Here is a 10,945-nt window from a genome sequence, read left to right on the forward strand (position 1 = left end):
CTTTAGGATGTTTGCCATCTATAAATACATAAGCCAGGCTCAGGCTTTTAAAGATGCTGATTAAGAATTGCTGCCATATTTGCTTTAGGAAAAGTAGGGTGATTTTTGTTGCCATGTGATGTAAAGTTGTAGGAATCTACAAACTCGTGGGAATGTAAAGTAGAGCAAAGTGTTTCCAAAAAGTTTCCGTTCTGGTGGGTTGAACATTTTCTAGCATTTCAGAGTGCTTTGTTGTTAGGCAATGTTCTCTGGCTGAGGATGTTAGAGGCATACCTATCAAATGCTATGCAGAGAGATTGTGTGACAAGTATCTGATTTCAAAGATGGTAGCAAGTTTTAAAGCCCGCACCAACAGTGGTAAATAGAAGAGCTCATCTGATAGGTGGTAGGTATTTATCTGCTTGTCTTAGGCAAATGTCCATTACTGTAATCACAGTATTTCCCTTCCTAGAGAAGAGTTAGGATTTTATCATTTCTTGGGGTGTGCATAGGAGAGGAAGGGGGCTAAAGAGATATTTGAAATAAGACATATCAGAACTTTTCTAAATTTTAAGAAGTTTTGACAAAACCAAATATATACACACTTACATACTTATATTTTCTAGTCTTTGTAAAAAAAAAAATCTAGATGAAGCCATTATCTTGAGGTTTTAAGTGGACTCTCTTCAGAGCTTTGAAAGTGCAGATGTGCATTTGAACTCAACTCTTCAAGACAGAGGAAAGCTTAATCTGCAAACCATTGGTATTCAGCCTTAGGGGATGATCAGAACTTTACATGCTTTCTCTTTTAACTGGCCTTAAACTAAGATAGTCCCCTAAATCACAGTGTTTATATTCTATCTCATCTGTTTATGAAAGGGAACATCTATAGATAATTCAAGTGAATGTATCTTTAAAATTTTTTTATTACACTGTAGTTAATGCAGTGTTATATTAGTTTCAGGTGTATGATACAGTGATTCAACAATACAATACTCAGTATTAATTATGGTACTTAATCCCCTTCACCTATTTCACCCAATCCCCAACCCCTACCCCATCAACCTGTTCACCTCTGGTAACCATCAGTTTGTTTTCTGGAGTTAAGAGTCTGTTTCATAGTTTTTCTCTCTCTCTTTGTTTTTTCCTTTGCTCATTTGGTTTTTCTTAAATTCCATATATGAGTGTAATATGCCATTTGTCTTTCTCTGACTGACTTATTTTGCTTAGCATTATACTCTCTAGATCCATCCATGTTGTTGCAAATGGCAAGATTTCATTCTTTTTTATGGCTGAGTAATATTCCATGGTATATATATAACACATCCTTTTTAAAAAAAGATTTATTTATTTATTTGAGAGAGAGAGAGAGAGAGTACACAGCGGGTAGAGGCAGATGGAGAGGGAGAGAGAAACGCAAGTAAACTCCACACTGAGCACATAGACCCCAGTGTAGGGCTTGGACCCACCGCTGGGAGATCGCAACCAGAGCCAAAACCAAGAGTGCTCAACCAACTGCACCACCCAGGTGCCTCAATACCACATCTTCTTTATCCATTCATCCACTGATGGACACTGGGTTGGTTCCATAATTTGGCTATTGTAAATAATGCTACAATAAACATAGGGGTGCATATATCTTTCTGAATTAGTGTTTTCATACTTTTTGGGTAAGTACCCAGTAGTGGAATTACTGGATCATATAGTAATCCTATTTTTAATTTTTTAAAGACTCTCTACAGTGTTTTCACCGTGGCTGCACCAGTTTGCCTTCCCACCAACAGTGCATGAGTGTTCCTTTTTTCCCACATCCTCCTCAACACTTGTTTCTTTTTATAATTTTAGCCATTCTGACAGATGTGAGGTGATATCTCATCGTGGTTTTGATTTGAATTTCCCTGATGATGAATGATGTTGAGCATCTTCCTCTATGTCTGTTGGCCAACTGGATGTCTTCTTTGGAAAAATGTCTACTCAGGTAGCCTCTGACATTTTTACTCAGATTATTTGGGGGTTTTTTGGTGTTGTGTTGTATAAGTTCTTGATATATCTTGGATACTAACCCTTTATTGGATACGGCATTTGCAAATATCTTCTCCCATCTACTAGGTTGTCTTTTAGTGTTTTTTTTATTGCTTCCTTTGCTTTGCAAAAAGCCTTTTATTTTGACATAGTTCCAATGGTTTATTTTTGCTTTTGTTTCCCTTGTTTCACGAGACCTAACTAGAAAAATGTATGGCCAATGTCAAAGAATTTCCTGCTTGTGTTCTCTTCTAGGATTTTTATGACTCAGGTTTCACATTTAGGTCTTCAATCCAATTATTTTTGTGTGTGGTACAAGAAAGTGGCCCAGTTTCATTCTTTTGCATATAGCTGTCCAGTTTTCCCAACACCATTTTTTGAAGAAATTGTCTTTTTCCTATTGCATATTCTTGCTTCCTTTGTCAAAGATTAATTGACCATATAAGTGTGAGTGTATTTCTGGACTCTCTTTTCTGTTCTGTTGATCTATGTCTCTGTTTTTATGCTGGTGCCATACTGTTTTGATTACTGCAGCTTTTTGGCATATTTTGAAGTCTGGGATTGTGATACCTCCAGTTTTGTTGCTGGAGATTACTTTGGTTGTTTGGGGTATTTTTGTGGTTCTATACAAATCTTAGGATTGCTTATTCTAGCTCTGAAAAATGTTATTGATATTTGGATGGGGATTTCATTAAATCTGTAGATTGCTTTGGATAGTATAGACATTTGAACAGTATTTTTTTCTTCCAGTCCAGGCACATGGAATAACTTTTCATTCATTTGTGTCATCTTCAGTTTCTTTCAACAGTATTTTATACTTTTCAGAGTATAAGTCTTTCACCTCCTTGGTTAGGTTTAGTATCTTATTATTTTTGGTGCAGTTTTGAATGGGATTGTTTTCTTAATTTATCTTTTGCTACTTCATTATTAGTGTGTAGAATGCTATAGATTTCTATATATTGATTTTGTATGCTGTGACCTTACTGAATTTATTTATCAGCTCTAGTAGTTTTTTGGTGGAGCCTTTAGGGTTTTCTATGTGTAGTATTATGTCATCTGCATGTTGTGGAAACTTTACTTCTTCTTTACCAATTTGGATGCCTTTTATTTCTTTTTGTTGTCAGATTGCTGTGACTATGACTTCTAATATTATGTCGAATTAAAGTGGTGAGAGTGTACATCCTTGTCTTATTTCTAACCTTAGGAGAAAATCTCTAAGTTTTTCACTGTTGAGTATGATGTTAGCCATAAGTTTCTCATGTATAGCCTTTATTATGTTGAGATATATTCCCTCCAAACTGACTTTGTGGAGGGTTTTTATTTTGAATGGATGTACTTTGCCAGTTGCTTTTCCTGCATTTATTGAAATGATCGTAGGGTTTTTATCCATTGTCTTATTGATGTGACATATCGTGTTCATTGATTTGTAAATATCAAACCATCCTTGTATCCCAGGAATAAATCCTTCTTGATCATGGTGAATGATTTCTTTAAATGTGTTTTTGGATTTTGTTTTCTAGTATTTTGTTGAGGATTTTTGTAGCTGTGTTCATCAGAGATTTGCCCTATAGTTCCCTTTTTTGTAGTGTCTTTATCTGGTTTTTGTATCAGGGTCATGCTGGCTTCATAGATTGAATTTGGAAGCTTTCTTTACTCTTCTTTTTTTTTTTTTTTTAATAGTTTGAGATTAGTTATTAACTCTTCTTTAAATGTTCAGTAGAATTCCCCTATGAAGCTGTTTGTTCCCAGAATTTTGTCAGGAGTTTTTTGATGACTTATTCAATCTCATTGCTGGAAATAACTCTATTCAAATTTCTGTTTCTTCCTGGTTCAGTTTTGGGAGGTTATAAAATTCTAGGAATTTATCCATTTCTTCTAGGGTGTCCAATTTGTTGGCATATGTTTTTTCATAATATTCTCTTATAATCATTTGTGTTTCTTTGGTGTTGCTTGCCTTTATTTTTATTTTTATTTTTTTGATGAGTCTAGATAAAGGTTTATTGAGCTTTTCAGAGAACCAGCTGCTGGTTTCATTGATCTGTTCTATTGGTTTTGTTTGTTTTTGTTGTTTTAGTTTCTGTTCTGCTTATTTCTGCTCTAATCTTTATTACTTCCTTCTTCATACTGGTTTTGGGTTTTTTGTTGTTGTTCTTCTTTTTCTAGCTCCTTTAGGTGTAAGTTTAGTTTGCTTATTTAGACTTTTCTTGCTTCATGAGGAGGACCTGTATTGCTATGAATTTCTCTCTTAGAACAGCTTTTGCTGCATCCCAAAGATTTTGGACCATGGTGTTTTCATTTTCATTTGTTTCCATGTATTTTTTTATTTCCTCTTTGATTTCTTAGTTTACCTATTCATGTTTCGTAGCATGTTATTTAACCTGTATGTATTTGTGGCCTTTCCGCAAAAAAAGATTTTTTTTCTTGTGGTTGACTTGTAGTTTCATAGTGTTGTGATCAGAAAATATGTATGGTATGACTTCAATCTTTTTGGATTTGTTGGGACTTGTTTTGTGGCTAAATATGTGATCTCTTCTGAAGAATTTTCCATGTGCACTTGAAAAGGATGTGTATTCTTCTGTTTTTGATGGAATGTTCTGGATATATCTGTTATATCCATCTGTTTCAGTGTGACATTCAAAGCCATTGTTTCCTTGTTGATTTTCTGTCTGGATGATCTATCCATTGATGTAAATGTAGTGTTAAAATCCCCTACTATTATGGTATTAGTGTTGATTACTTCATTTACATTTGTTATTAGCAGTTTTATTTATTTGGGTGCTGTCATGCTGGGTACATAACTATAATTATTTTATCTTCTTCTTGGATTATTCCCATTATGATTATATAGAGTCCTTCTTGGTCTCTTGTTACAATATTTGTTTTAAAGTCTATTTTGTCTGATATAAGTATTGCTACCCAAGCTTTCTTTTCACTTCCATATGCATGATAAATTCTTGTCCATCCCTTCACTTTCAATCTGCATGTATTTTTTTTAAAAGATTTTATTTATTTATTTGACAGAGAGAGAGAGAGGTCACAAGTAGGCAGAGAGTCAGGCAGAGAGAAGGGGAAGCAGGCTCCTTGCCAAGCAGAGAACCTGATGCGGGCCTCGATTCCAGGACTCTGAGATCATGACCTGAGCTGAAGGCAGAGGCTTAGCCCACTGAGCCACCCAGGCACCCATCGATTTGCATGTATTTTTAAGGTCTGAAATGAATCTCTTGTAGGTAGCGTATAGATGGGTCTTGCTTTTTTATTCATTCAGTCACCCAAGTCTTTTGATTGGAGCATTTAGTCCATTTATATTAAAAGTATTTACTGATAGGTGTGTACTACTGTCATCTTGTTACTTGCTTTATGGTTGTTTTTGTAGTTCTTCTCTGTTCCTTTCTTCTCTTGCTGTCTTCTCTCATGGTTTGTTGGCTTTCTTTAGTGATATGCTTGGATTCTTTTCTCTTTATTTTTTGAATATGTATTACTGGTTTTTGATTTGTGGTTACCATTAGGTTTATGTATAATATCTTATGTGTATAACAGTCTATATTAAGTTGATGGCCACTTAAGTTTGAACCCATTGTTTACCCCTCCCTTCTCCAGGTTTTAGATATGTGGTGTTATACTGTACATACTTTTATTTTGTGAATCCCTTTTTGTTTTTTTTTTATGGATATACCTAATTTTACTTTTGTACTTCTTACTTTTCTTAGCCTTACTTATGATCTTTCCTTTCGACTCAGAGATTCCCCTTTAACATTTCTTGTGGGGCTGGTTTAGTGTCATGATTTCCTTTGCCTTTTGCTTGTCAGGGAAACTCTTTATATCTCCTTCTATTATGAATAATAGTCTTGCTGAGTATTCTTGGCTATAGATTTTTTTCCCCTCAAAGTTTCCCCTGGAAGGTTTCTGCTGATAAATCAGTTGATAGCCATATGGGGTTTCCCTTATTTGTTTCTTTTTATTATGTTAGTCACCATACAGTACATCATTAGTTTTTGATGTAGTGTTCCATGACTCATTATTTTTGTACCCAGTGTTCATTACAATCTGAGGGTTTCAGGGGGAGGGTGGTGGAGGCTTGGGTTAGCCCAGTGATGGGTATTAAGGAGGGCACATGTTGTAATGAGCACTGGATGTTGAATGCAAATAATGTGGTTTCCCTTGTATATAACTGTTTCCTTTTCTCTTGCTTCTTTTAAAATTTTCTCTTTATCATTAGTTTTTGCCATTTTAATTACTATGTATCTTGGTGTGGACCTCTTCGGGTTGATTTTGTTGGGGTCTCTCTGTGCCTCCTGGACCTGGATTTCTGTTTCCTTTTGTAGATTCAGGTAGTTTTTAGCTATTATTTCTTCAAATAAATTTTCTGCCCTCCTTGTCTCTTTTCTCCTTCTAGGGGATTATAGAGACATAATGTGAATGTTACTATGCTTGATGGTAATGGTGAATTCCCTAAGTCTGTTTTCATTTTTTATTATATTTACCCCTCTCTCTTGTTCAGCTTGATTGCTTTCTATTACTCTGTCTTCCAGGTCAATGATCTGTTCTTATGCTTCCTCCTATCTGCTATCTGTTCCATCTTGTGTATTTTTAATTTCAGTTATTGAGTTCTTCATCTCTGATTGGTTCTTCTTAATGTTTTCTTTCTCTGTTAAGGTCTTGCTGAGGTCCTCCAGTCTTTTCTCAAGTCCAGTAAATATCTTAATGACCATTATTTTAAATTATCTATCAGGCATATTGCTTATCTTCATTTAATTGAAGTCTCTTGCTGTGACTTTATCCTGTTCTTTCCTTTGAGACTTATTCATTTTGTCTAATTCTTGGTGTCTGTATCTGTGTGTTAGGAAAGTCCGCTATATCTTACTAAAAGTAGTGGCTCTATGAAGAAGAGGTTGTGTAGTGCTCTGCAGTGTAATGTCTCCTGTTCACCAGAATCTGGTGCTTCAGGATTGTCTCCTGTCTGTGTTGTTTGTGCCCTACTGTTATGGCTGAGCCACTTCTGCCTTTAGTCCAGTCGTCTGCAATGGCTCTTTGCCTGTTGCAGGCTGGGTTTATTCCCTGTGTTGTTAGTGGGACAGTCTGGGGCTGGCTTGGTTCTGAGCTGAGTCAGACCAGGTGTTCGCTAGAGATGCATTAGCACTAACTGTGAGGAAATTTCCTTGTGTTGTTCCCTGGGAAACTTTCACTGGTGGGTAGGGTAGGGTCTGCAGTCATACCAAATGTCTACCCCCAGCCCACTGCTGGGGATATAGTCAGACCCATATCTGTGGTTATCTTCCCCCCTTCCCAGGCAAGAATCACTCTGGAGTGGTGCTGGCCCCTCTCAGGGTTGCTTGCATACTACATACTGCCAGGATTGTGGCACTGCTTTGAAGGGCTCTGGCTAATGGTATATGGGAGGGGGCGGATCTGCCAAAGAATGCAGGGGCAGGTTGTGCTATTAGCACATTAGGTGTAAGAGGGTGCTATGCTGGTTTCCATGGGTGTTCATATGTCTAGCCTTGGGGGAAGTGATGCCTGCCAGCTCCTTTGTGCCTGGTGACTCTTCCCAAAGATCCCTGCTCCCCAGCACAGGTTCTGAGACTAGTACATATCTCCCTCCTGTATACCCCAGCTATTTTTCAACATGCTGCTTCAATGCTGTATCTCCAAGGGGCTGTTTGTTGTGCTGTCTTTTTAAGAGCAGGGACTGAGTTTTCCCTCACCCTCCCATCTCTGCTAAAGCCCAGCCTGCTGATTTTTAAAGTTCCAGATGTTAAGCCCCACTGATTATAAGAACTATGATTATTAGACTCCTCTGCTTTTCAAAGCTAAATGTTGTGGGGATTCATCTTTCCTGTGGTCTGGGCCTGGGGTGCTAGGTGTTAAGTGTCTTTTTCTCTCCCCTCTCAGTGCTTCTTGTTTCCCTCCCTTCCATGGACAGCCCTGCAGTCTGTTTATCTCTTGACCACATCTCTGTTTTTCCTACCCTCTTCATTGTGGCCTCCTCTCTACATTTAGCTGTAGAGAGTCTATTCTGCCAGTCTTTGGGTCATTTTCTGGGTATTTACACTGATGTGGGTGTTGTTACCTGGTTGTATCATAGGATGAGATGAACTTAGAATCCTCCTACTCTGCTGTCTTCTCCTGAAGTCTTCCAAATGAATTTTTCTAAAAAATCAATTCTATTTAACATTCTGGTCCTAACATATTTTATGAAGGAAACAAACAAAACAAATTTAAGCTAATCTTTCAAAAGGATTAATTTGTAAAATCACTTATTATATAACACTTTAATCTGTATATAAAAAATGATATTTTTTCTCTTTTTCTCAAAGATTTTTTTGAGCAGCTGGTGTATGTTGTGTGTTAAGGTCTACTACATGTGTTCAAGTGTTGATGCTTCTGCTTGGCTTTACTGGTTTCAAGCCATATCTGTTTATCTTGAACTTAAGTGTCAAAGGGAATATATACAAAATTTCGAAGTTTATTCTTTGCATAGTTTAAAAAAAACCTGCATAAATGAAAAAAAAATATTTATATAGGGAGTATTATTCACTTTGTTACTCAGTGGTCTTCTGAAATTTTATTCTTTTAGTTGGCTAATTAGCAATTACTAGCTAAGTTAAGTAATTTATTGTCATGCAAAAGTAATCCTGTTTTCACAGTTAAAACTAGTCAGAACATCATTAGTGTAAAAAGAAGCAATTTTGGAATTCAACACATACTCAAAGGAGAAAAGCTTAAGTAGTCAGTTTGACCTAAACCCAGGTATGTTGCATAAATAAGGAACATAATTTAGTATAAAGTAGTTCTGATATACTGTGTGATCTTTATAGTACTGGATGAGTGTACCTCTCTAAACAGTTTTGTGAAACAGCAAATTATTATTTGCCTAGTTGAAGTAACTATGGAATGGAGGAGAGTTTGGGAGAAATTTGTACTTGACAGAAGTTGTTCTCAATATTTCCACAACGCCTATTTATAAACTCAGTTTTTTATGGAAAATAAAGTTTATGGGAACATATTATTGTTCTATGAAATACACACACATATCCATATACATATAATAAGTCTGTTGTAAAGTTAAGCATAAAATGAGGGCTAGAGAGGGCAAGTATTATTAATTAAAATGGATGAGAAGGTCCCATGGACAAAATAATTGAACGCCTACCTTGGCTAGGAAGTCTTCTCAGAAGTCTTAAAGAATAATCTTAAATACTGAAGATGACATCAGAGAAGATGTCACATAGAGAAGGGCATTGCAACTGACTGTACATTTGGATATTGAAGGGTAAATGTGAGATAGTATTGTAGTACTCTGTGCACTCAGTGACATATCAATGTCCTTTAAGGTTGGGATGGGGATTGTTTTTGGTCTGTAAAATATTTGCTGATTCAACCACCCTGAATATAGATATAGGAAATATTTCAGGCTGAGGGAGACCTGACTTGTACTTGTTTGGTCACGTAATCACCCCGGTCAGCTCTGTGTTTTGTTCAGATAAAAGCAGAAATAAGTATTACTACCATTTATTGAGTAACTAATATCTTCCAAGTATCTTGCTGTGACTTTTTCAAAGGACTGTATAATTTCCCTATTCTACAAATAAGGAAATAACTTTGTCCGTGTAGCAGAGACCTAGGATAATATAGGTTGCAGATGATAGTACAGAAACACTATCAAGGAATTATGAAACCTAAACTCAAGCTGTTATAAGTTATATTAAGTCTGTGTTTTCAGATTCAAGAATGGGGAGGGCAGATGTGACAGAAGGAGAAGTGTTTTAATAAACCTGTATTTTAATCATCCTTAACATCCTGGTTACATTTCTTTGGCATATGTAAAACTGTACTTTTCTGGTTACCTTTCTCCGTTCTGACTGTAATTTGTTTACCTTGGATTTTGACTGTTCTTATTTTTAACATATCTACCAACCTAGCTTATTCTCCCAAGGTGATATTGATCATTTTGCAAAGTGAGAAAACCTATCTTATATCTTTAAGTATCATTATATTTGTAGTATTTACATTTTTATCCAGGTCTTGGCTATTATCTATGCTGCTATTCTTTGTTTTACAACTGTGTGTGTGTGTTTTTTTAAGATTTTATTTATTCATTTGACAGAGAGAGAGAGAGAGAGAGCGAGCATGAGCAGAGGGAGGGGCAGAGGGACAAGCAGAACCCCTACCAAACAGGGAGCCCGATGCAGGACTCGATCCTTGGACTCCAGGATCATGACCTGAGCTGAAGGCAGTTGCTCAATCAACTGAGCCACCCAGGCGCCCCTACAACTGTGTTCACAATAAGCTAGCGGTTATTCCAGCAGCTTCTCAAGTTCAATAAGTCCTAAACTGAAAATATCAACCCTACATCTTCCTATTTCCCAATACAAGTATTCTCTTTTTTAGTTTCTCTGCTTTTGTCTCTGGTACATGGAGACATTGTCTCCTGTCCCAGAACATTTCAAGCCATTTTTGTTTCTTTCTTTTTTTTTGTCTTCACATTATTAAATCTTTTTCTAAGTTCTATAATTTTCCTGTCAATTACATCTTAATTTACCCATTTCTAGCTCCATAATTTAGGACTTCCAAATCTATGTCCAAATTATCTTTCAGTGAGCACTCTAATGTCTTTCCTCATTCCTTTTTTAATACTCAAAATATCCTCCTTTCTTCCCTAAGAATATATATATATATATTCATCTCCCAAAACTCAGCTTAATTCTATAGATTCTTCTCTGATGATGCTTATACACCTAAATCTTTGCTTTGTGTAGCAGAATCCTAAATCTTAGAAATGAGACTGTGTGGTTTAATCCTTGAATTTTTATTTCACATTGTTTTCTCAGATGAATTGTAACCTCTGTTAGGTCATGCACTGTGTTTCTTTGTATCCCTTTGATTATTAGAAAATAATTAAAGCATTGTGGGAACTTAATAAATACTATGAATTGGCCAAAGAACT

This window comes from Lontra canadensis, unplaced genomic scaffold (genome assembly GCF_010015895.1).
Source record: "Lontra canadensis isolate GAN:19392208 unplaced genomic scaffold, GSC_riverotter_1.0 scaffold19, whole genome shotgun sequence".
In the NCBI taxonomy this organism is placed as follows: domain Eukaryota; kingdom Metazoa; phylum Chordata; class Mammalia; order Carnivora; family Mustelidae; genus Lontra; species Lontra canadensis.